Source organism: Equus caballus, chromosome 21 (assembly GCF_041296265.1).
Source record: "Equus caballus isolate H_3958 breed thoroughbred chromosome 21, TB-T2T, whole genome shotgun sequence".
Lineage (NCBI taxonomy): Eukaryota > Metazoa > Chordata > Mammalia > Perissodactyla > Equidae > Equus > Equus caballus.
The window spans coordinates 15,435,936-15,445,574 of record NC_091704.1 but is presented as its reverse complement, the minus strand read 5'-3'; the positions used below and the strand labels follow the sequence as shown (position 1 = coordinate 15,445,574).

Below are 9,639 nucleotides of genomic sequence, written 5' to 3'. Positions count from 1 at the left end.
CAGACTGTTTGAGAATGAGGAAATATGATAAGATTGCCAAGATGTCTCGCATTTGGACAGTTGTAAGGACTCAGGTGAGTGGAAATACCCACACTCCATAGGAGTTCAGCGCAATCTAGCTATTTGCTTTTCTGTAATTTTTTGTCTTCATGCTCCAGAGCCTGAGCAATCCCGATCTCTTGTTAATGACTCAGTGTGATGGACTCCAATCCAGTATCTAAGCCTAGGAATGTGCCATCTCTCTGTGGGCCAGTGGGGAGCATCACCTGGATGTGTCTGGGCACTGGTGCTCGTGGTCCTTCCTGAATGGACAATCAGGGGAAGACTTTACTACTCCCCAACAAATATGAATGAAGAAAAATAGGATAATAATAAATGCCACCAGCACTGAGTCCTTTCTGAGTATCAAGCATTGTGTCTAGTGTTTTATTATCCTTTTCTTTTAAATTGTAACAAATGTAGAAAAGAAAATGAAGTGCTTGTCTCTGAGAAAATGATTTACTGTCTAATGTTCTTCACCGCCTTTGGGTGTGAAACACTCTAAGGGATGTTTTCTCTGTTGAGCTGAGCTGAGTAAAGGAATCAGAATAAATACAGAGAGAGAGGACTAGGAGGGATGAAGTCATTTAAAGTTATCTGAACATCAAATTAGATTTGAAAGAATATGGTGCAAAATCTGAAAGAAGCAGGAAGAAGGAGAAAGAGGTTGTAAGATGGCAATTTGCACATGAGGAAAGGATAGAGAAGGGACATGAAGGAGGGAGGGAGAGAGAAAGAAAAGAGGGCTCCGTGTTCGGCTGAGAACACACAGCGTGTTAGGAGGGTGCTGCTATCTGACATCTTATGGAAATCCTTTCTCCTTTTTCCTCTTGTAACTTAAGGGAAAATGTCAGTTTCTCATTACCTTGCTACTTGTACCTATTCAGGGAACGTGTTCAAGAGCAGAAGTGCTATTTCAGGGTGGCACAAAGAGAGGTCAGAGGCTACATATGGGTACCCCCTTACACAGATGAGAAATGTTGGTGCAGGTCACACGACATGTGAATGAAGGTAGTCACCTGGTACTTTAGGTCTGTCTGACTCTCCTGCTGGGGTTGGGAACCAAGTAGGGCTGAGGATCCAGGAAGGGGCCTGATTGTTTCATCCCCAGGAAGGGGGATGAAATTGTTACTCAAAGGCAAGGCATACGTGTAGTTTTAGGCAGAAGATACTTTATAATGATAAACCCACATCCACCAGTCATCTCATTAGCATACAAATACACTCATATCAGAGGCTCAGGAACCAACTACCATGCCAAAAGACCAAAAATTAAGTTTTACTATGTGACTCGGAGGCATATACTGGTGGCAGGACAAAGGGACAGGCTAGAACTTGACCGGGAACAGAGGCAGGGCTATCCACTTTGTCCAGAAGACACTGAGCACACCTATTGCCCAAGAGAATCCTGTCTCCAAGACCAGCTCCCAGTTGCCCTTATCCTGGGAAGCCTCAGCTGTCCTCACCCAGGGCACAGCCCTGGATTCCCACTCTGGTTCCTCCAGCTCCAACCTTCCCTCTGACCCTAGCTGGACCCCAAGGAGTTGAGGCATCTGTACACAGCCCTGTCTCCCCAAGACTGGGAGCTCCTCAGCCCTCAGCAGGGGCTGGGGCCTCTCTGGGCAGAGAGAGGTGGCAGGGGGCCCTTGCTGTGTGTGCAGAGCTGGAGGTTGAGTGGAGGCTGCAGGGCCCCAAAGGCCCACTGAGGTCCCTCCTGGCCTCTCCAGACCCTGTGGACAGATCCTCTAGGTTGGCATCCTGGAGAGGCCCTGGGGAGCAGCATGCTGGGAAGGCTGCAGCAGGGATAAAGCACATGGCATCAGCCGGAGGAGCCCCGAGGCCTGACCCACACCTGGCTGTGTGTGCTGCTCACAGCATCAAGCAGGAGAGCTTATTCTGCCCTCCCCTGCTGGCGGCTTCATGGGAGAGGCAGCCCAGGCTGAGGAGGACCAGGACTGTGAAGGTAGGAGGGCAGGATCAGACAGTTGTGGGGAGCACTGCACAGCCTGGTAATGCGGTCAGGGCCAGGGAGAAGGGTCCTAAGAGAGGCTCTTTCTTTGGGAGGGATCTTCTTGGGTTGCCTATTCGGGGCTCCTTCTGAGTGACTGGCCTAGGAGTCCTCTACAGCTCGTAAGTCAGCAGCTCTCAGCGCAGGGTGACTCTCCCAACCAGGGGACATTTGGACATATCTGGACACCTTTTAGAGTGTCACAATTCATGAGCAGGGATGGATGCTCCTGGCATCTACTGCGCCAAGGCCAGGGATGCTGCTAAACATTGTGCACTTCACAGGAAGCCCCAGCTGCATGGAACCATCCAGCTCCAGATGTCAATAGTGCAGAAGTGGAGAAACACTGCCTTGGGTGTGTCTTGCCTCTGCTGTTGCGCCCTGGGCTGGGGGAAGGTGGCCCCTGCTAACCGGGAGGGGAGACCCTGGGGAGGCAGAGGGTGCGCTGGATGCACTCCTGTGAGTTATGATGTCTGCTCAGCACCTGTGTGTGAGCCATCCTCTGGGAGACCAGAGCGGACAGAACTGTGTCTACATGTCAGAGGAGAGGGGGAGCCCAGTCCTGAGATGCATGGCCTTTCTGCCAATCAGGAGGTGGGAAGGTGGCCTGTAGGGGTGAGGCAGGGGCTTGAGGAGAGTGTGGGGCTTGGGTCAGCCTCTGGGGGAACTACTTTGTGACATTACCACAGGTACTAAGGTCCCACTGGGGTCAGAGCCCAAAGTTGAGAAAGGGACCAGTGGGTGCCACCTGGTAGACAAGGATGAGAACAAACAGCTCACAAGGCCAAAAACAATATCAACTCAGTGGTAACACCGCTTACTCGGTGGACTCTGAGCCCTTGACATGAATCCTCACCGAGCCCCTGAACGCGCTTCTCTGAGTACTTTCATTTTTCATTTGGGGCGAGGAGACTCGGAGTCGGGAAGTATTCCTCAGAGACACAAAGCAAGAGCTGGGATTTGCACCCTGGGTGTGATGACTGCATACCTCAACGGGCGGAGCCCGGGGCAGCGGTCCAGGGAGAGGAGATGAGCCATGAGGAGGGCATGGCGCGGAACAAGCCAGGAACTCTTTGTAGGGGAGAGAGGGCCCAGCGAAGGGAGGGACGAGACGCGGAAGGAAGTTGATGCCAGGTCTTGGGTTGGGGATGGGGGCCGCGTGGGGGACTTTCTTCTCCAGGTGATCATTGTGGTCTTCCTCGCTCCAGCAAAGTGCCCCTCACTGCAGGAGAGCTCCTCACTGTTCTGGTGCTTCCGTGTCCTCCAAGCTCCAGGCTGACCCCTATCGCGAGGAACAGCTGGGGACAAATGCCCTTGTGAGACTACTCACGTCTCATCCCTCAAATAATAGGTGGACCTGCTCCCAGAGCCAAAAACTGCAGGTGCTCGGGCAGCGAAGTGGTTCAACTTATTCACAAAAATATTTCTGTTTTATTTGACGGTGGACTTCAGATCGGAGCTTTGAGTCAATGATATTTCCAGTCTGTGGCTTTTGATCATCGTTAATTTGCACAAGGTCCTTCTCTTATTTCACTTAATAATTTGCTTTCACCCCATTTCCTCTGTGTTTTGACAATCATTCTAACATCCTTGATATGTGCTCTCTGATTTGTATTTGCTCTTGTGAGATATCTATTGCTTTCTGGGTGCATAAATGTTTTTAAATTATTTTTTTTAACTTTTTAAGTGAATGGACTTTATTTAATTAGAGAAGTTTTAGGTTTACAGGAAAATTGATCAGCATATATCAAGAGTTTCCATGTCCCTCCTCTTCCTGCCCACAGTTTCCTCTATTGTTTACCTCTTGTATCAGTGAGGGACATGTTTACAATTGATGCCCCAATATGAATACATTAGTATCCACTAAAGTCCATGGTTCACATTAGGGTTTACTCTGTGTTCAACATGCTGTGGGTTTCAGCAAATGCATAATGACAGGTGGCCTCTGTTGCAGTCCCACAAGGATGGTTTCATGCTCTATATTTGTAATGTGCCCAAACGAAATCATGGTAGAGAGTTCATCCTGTGTTTTGCTTTATTCACTCCGTAGTATTTTAAAGAATAATTTATTTAAGATGCTCTGTGTACATCTAATTCCTGCCTAAGGCTCCAGGATTTGCATCCAACCCAGCTTACCTGCCCTCTCCCCAATTATAGGCAGACCGGCTTGTCCAACTCTCCCACTAAAAGCAATCCTACAGGAGACATCCTCTTACACATCCCCTCATAAATAGGCTTTTGAAATGGAGACAGACACTCAGGAGCAGAGGAACATCGTCTGAATTTTCACCATTCTACCTCCCACCAACACTGCACCAGTTTCCCTTCTCCCCATAGCCCGATCAACACTGGGCATTTTCTGATTTTGGAATTGAATAGGTACACAGTGAAATTCCATTGCTATTCTCTCTCTCTCTCTCTCTGTGTCTCTCTCTCTTTAGCCTGGTACCTATTCACTTACCTTCGTGCCTCCTTCTGTGTTTTGTCTGCTCATATCCTTTGCCCATACAGGGATGAGCTTCCTATGCTTTCTTGTTTATTCTTCTTGACAGTATTCCCTTCACAGTTTTAGACATTGCAAATGATCTTTTCCCAATTTTCTAGCTGCCTGTTAACTTTATCCAGGATATCCTCCGCCAAACAAAAATACTTCACGCAGACATTTTCATGTCTTTCAAATCACCTTGTCATTGCTGCTTTTGAAATTTTGTTTTAGAAATCCTTCTCCACTCCTAGAGCACAAAGTTATTTCCTTACACTTTCTCCTACTAACCTTATACTTTATCTTTCATATTTATGTCTTGACCCATCTGGATTCCATCTTTGAATGTGGTCTTAAGCAGAAATTCCGATTTACTTTGCTTCATAAAATGGACATTTTTTGCACCACAAATCCATCTTTTCCCTTTGATTTCTACTGCCACCTTCATCATATATTAGGTTTTGATAATGCAGGGATATTTCCTGAGCTTTCCAGTCAATTTAGTCAGCATCTATGTCTGTTCCAGGTTCACACTTTTGAAAATGACCATCGCTCTATAACATGTCTCAACACCTGGGAGAGCTTATCTCTCCATTTATTCCATTTTTATAAGATCAGTATAGTTTTCCATCGACATTTATTTTTTCAGAAGGAAATGTAGGGTAGCATTAAATTTATAGTCCAATAATGGGGATTGTGAGTGCAATTGCACTGATGGTATAATTTGAGGAAGAACCGACATCATAACCATTATTAGCTCATCCTGTCCAAGAGTGTGGGCGATTTTCCGTGTATTCAGATCACCTGCATTTTTGTTAGTGGTTATAGTTCTGACTTTGGAGGAGTTGTATGTTTTGGGTTAATTCCTAGATATTTTATAACAGAGGTTTTCCAAGTGTGATATGAGGAACCCTGTGGTCCATCAGGTCCTCACCCTTCTAGTTACATGTGAGGATGTATTTCATCAAATGCTTCAACTGAGAGACCATATTGTCACAGACTGAATGAAGAAGCAGATGCGAGTGCCAGGTTGTCTCCCCTCAAGGCAGATGTTGGATGTATCTGCAAAAAGGCAAAACCAGGCCCCTCTTCACACTACTTGTTTTTTGAGAACTGTGATTACTTTCCTAAAAATATATTACTCATATTAACATGAAATAGGCTTATTATTGTTCTTTTAAATATACTGAATATTTTTAAAGATTCTCAGTTTTAATTTCCAATACAGTAAAAATTGATAATTATAATTCACCCAAACAAAAGCCCTTTCGTGGCCTCAATACCTTTGAGTGTGAAGGGATCCTGAGACCAAAATGCTTGAGAGCTGTTTCTTCACAGTTTGTGTCACTATTGGAAATGCTATCCTACTTTTTGCTTAAATCCTACATGTTCAATGATTCTTCCTGGTGTAATACCATGAGGAAGTCTATGAGTCTTGTGAATTGATTTGACTCCTGTAGCATTGTGTTCTCCTGTTGTTGTAATGTGTCACGTGCTGACTCTTCAATCTTTTCCTGGTGGGTGATCGTGTCCTTCCCTTCCAGTCCTGAAACACATTCTTTCTCTTCTCCCGTCGTAGCACCACTCATGACTGTCAGTTCCACCGGAAAGAGCAGCAGAGACAGTGAGTAGGCTTGTCTTCTTCGTGATCCTAAAATTCTGCATCTAAATCTTGCCCATTTGTTATGCTGTTAGTAGTTTCGTAGCTTATATTATCTATCCAGCTAAGAAAGTCCCCTTCCACAACACGTTGCAAACAGGCTTTTTAACAAAATCATAAATGCATCTGTATATTAAATAATTATTTTGTAGAACTAAAACTATATAATGTTATTACATCTCAAAAAATCATAAATAGGACTTGAATTTTAGAATTATTCCTGCCTTGATTGAAACAAATATATGTTTTTTTCTTTTTTCTTTTATTCATGTATTGAATCTCATGGTAGGTTTTCTGATGCCCAACCATCCTTGTCATTCATGGGATAAACATACACCAGTTAATCATACATTTTTTTTTTTTGCTGAGTAAGATTCGCCCTGAGCTAACATTTGCTGCCAATCCTCCTCTATTTTTTTGCATGTGAGACACCTGCACAGCGTGGTTGGTGAGTGGAGTAGATCTATGCCTGGGATTGGAATCCACCAACCCGGGCGGCTGAAGCAGAGTACTTGGAAGTTTAACCACTCTGCCACGGGGCCCAGCCCATAATGTACCATTTTTCGTAAAACATGGGGTTGGACTAGGTTTTGTCTTATTATGGATTCATTAGTCCACATGGAATGGGGAAGCACGAACGTCTGTTCTTATAAACATTCTATGTGGTTTTTGAATCAAGTTTGCTTCAATGTGACAAAGTGAGTGGAGTAGATTTCATATATTTTCTATGCTTTTTTGAAGAACATGTATAAGACGCCAACTGTTCCTTAAAAGTTCAGGAGAGCTCACCTGCAGACCCGCTGGGGCCGTGATGTTAGGGAGGGAAGGTCCTAACTAAACATTTCAGTTTCTTTAACTTATTTGAGCATGCAGGGCCCCTATTGTTTCCTGCCCAGTTTTGGAATATTATATTTTCTAAGAATTTATTCATTTCATCCATAGTTTCAAATTTCTTAACTTACAATCCCCTTACTATTTTTATTTTAAAACACTTATTATTTCTATAATTACTTCCCAATTTTGTGGCATCTTCTCCTTGTTTCTTACTATCTACTGATTTTTTGCAATAAACTCATTCTGCTTTTATTGCACACGATTTTGTTCTCATAAAAAATAAATAATAATTCCTTAAAATGTTTCACACCTAATCATACATTCATACCCTGAACATTTTCTCTATTGCCTTAAAAACACTTTACAGGTAATTGATCTAAATCAGGGTCCAATCTAGTATGCTATACTGTTATGTCCCTTGAATTTCACGCCATCCTTTTCATAACCCTGATTTATTGATGAGCACGACCGACTGTTCTGAGGAATACTCCACTTCCTGGATTGGTCTAATTGCTCCTCACAGTGTCATTTAGCTTGTTCCTCCATCCTCCAGACAATGATAATTCCTTCTGATGCTCAAATTGTTATAGCTTTGGCCAACGGGCACGTTTTCTCTCTGGTTCCTGTATCCTTTTAACATCACCCATTACTCAGAGAAAGTTCCAGTTCACAGCGGCAAGGATGTCCTAGGCTTGCTTCCATGACAGGCCATTTTCCAGGAACCCTGCTTGTCGGTAATGACTTATGGTAATAGAGACGTTATGTTTGTTGTTTCCTTAAATTCCACTTTGTCTGTATTTGATATTGCTGACTCAGCCTTCCTTTGGTGCATTATGCCTGGCATGTATTTGTCCATCGTTTTACTTTCAAACTTTCTGTTCAGTTTATATACAATAGTAAATGCAAAATATGAAATAAGATGTCAGAAGTAAGTACCAATAAAACAGTACTAAAAAGAATGTAAATAGGTTAAATAATCAAAAGACAAGACTCTCAGAGAATTTTTCTTTGAACTGCAAATCCAAATATATGATCTAGAACAGGAACACTATTCAAGAGAACGTGATGCTGCCCATCTGTGTCTCTCTTTAGTGGTTCCAAATATGGGGACTTTTCAGCAATTTAGTCGCTGTTAGGAAAAAACATTTAGTAGTCATACTCTGTTTTCAGCGCTTAATAGAGTGATCTCATGTTATCCCTATCACAATGCTTCATGGTAAAAACTATTAACATTTACTCCATTTTGCTGATGAATATTGCGGGACCCAGAAAAGCTAAGCAACTTATTCAAACCTGAGAGCTCTTAAATTGTCATTTAATTGTGTTAGAGCCTATGTTTTAACCACTGTGCCCTCATTCTGTTTTCTGATCTGAGCAGATGCAGCATTTTGGCCTGGTCAGAACTGGAGCACGGTGACTGAATTCATCCTCATTGGCTTCTCCACCTTCCCCCAGCATCTCCTGCCCATCTTCTTCTTCCTGTACCTGCTGATGTACCTGTTCACCTTATTGGGGAACCTGCTCATCATGGCCACCATCTGGAGCGAGCGCAGCCTCCACACGCCCATGTACCTCTTCCTGTGTGCCCTCTCCATCTCTGAGATTCTGTTCACTGTGGCTGTCACCCCTCGCATGCTGGTGGACATGCTCTCCACCCATCACTCCATCACCTTTGTGGCCTGTGCCAGCCAGATGTTCTTCTCCTTCACGTTTGGCTTCACCCACTCCTTCCTGCTCATGATCATGGGCTATGACCGCTACGTGGCCATCTGTTCACCCTCTGAGCTACAATGTGCTCATGGGCACCCAAGGCTGTGGGAGTCTCGTGTTCTGGTCCTGGGCTGGTGGCTCAGTCATGGGGATGATGGTGACTTTGATAGTTTTTCACCTCAACTTCTGTGGGTCTAATATGATCCACCATTTTGCCTGCCATGTGCTTCCCCTCTTGAAGTTGTCCTGTGGGAAGGAGGCATCCTCTGTCACCTTGGGTGTTATCCTGGTGTGTGTCACGGCTCTGTTGGGCTGTTTGTTCCTCATCTTCCTCTCCTGTGTCTTCATTGTGGCCGCCATCTTGAGGATCCCCTCAGCTGAGGGCCAGCACAAGACGTTCTCCACATGTGTGTCCCACCTCACTGTGGTGGTCGTGCACTACGGTTTTGCCTCCATCATCTACCTCAAGCCCAAGGGCCCTCATTCTATGGACAGTAACACCCTGATGGCCACCACCTATACAGTCGTCATGCCCTTTCTTAGCCCAATCATTTTCAGCCTCAGGAATAGGCAGCTGAAGAATGCCATAAAAAAATGCATCTGCAGAAAAGTCTGTCTTGTGAGCTCCTGACAAACAGTTTGGAGGTGAGGGACTATGATAGAAGGGCTGAGATAATGATCTGTCCCCATAAGGCTGTTGTAAGGGCTCAGGTGTGTGAAAATACCTACACCCTATAGGATGTCAATGAAGCTATTGATTTGTTTCTCCTCAGTTTGCTTGTCCTACTCTTGACTAGGCCTAAGCAATCATGATCCCTTGTTTATAAACCAGAGTGATGAACTCCGCCTCATTATCGGAGCCAAGACTGAGTTATCTCTCTGTAGGTGGGTGAGTGGCATCACGTG

At 44.7% G+C, this 9,639-nt stretch overlaps 1 pseudogene; it reads left to right on the top strand.

The window, feature by feature from the left end:
• Positions 8,437-9,364, top strand: OR10H4UP (olfactory receptor family 10 subfamily H member 4U, pseudogene; annotated as a pseudogene).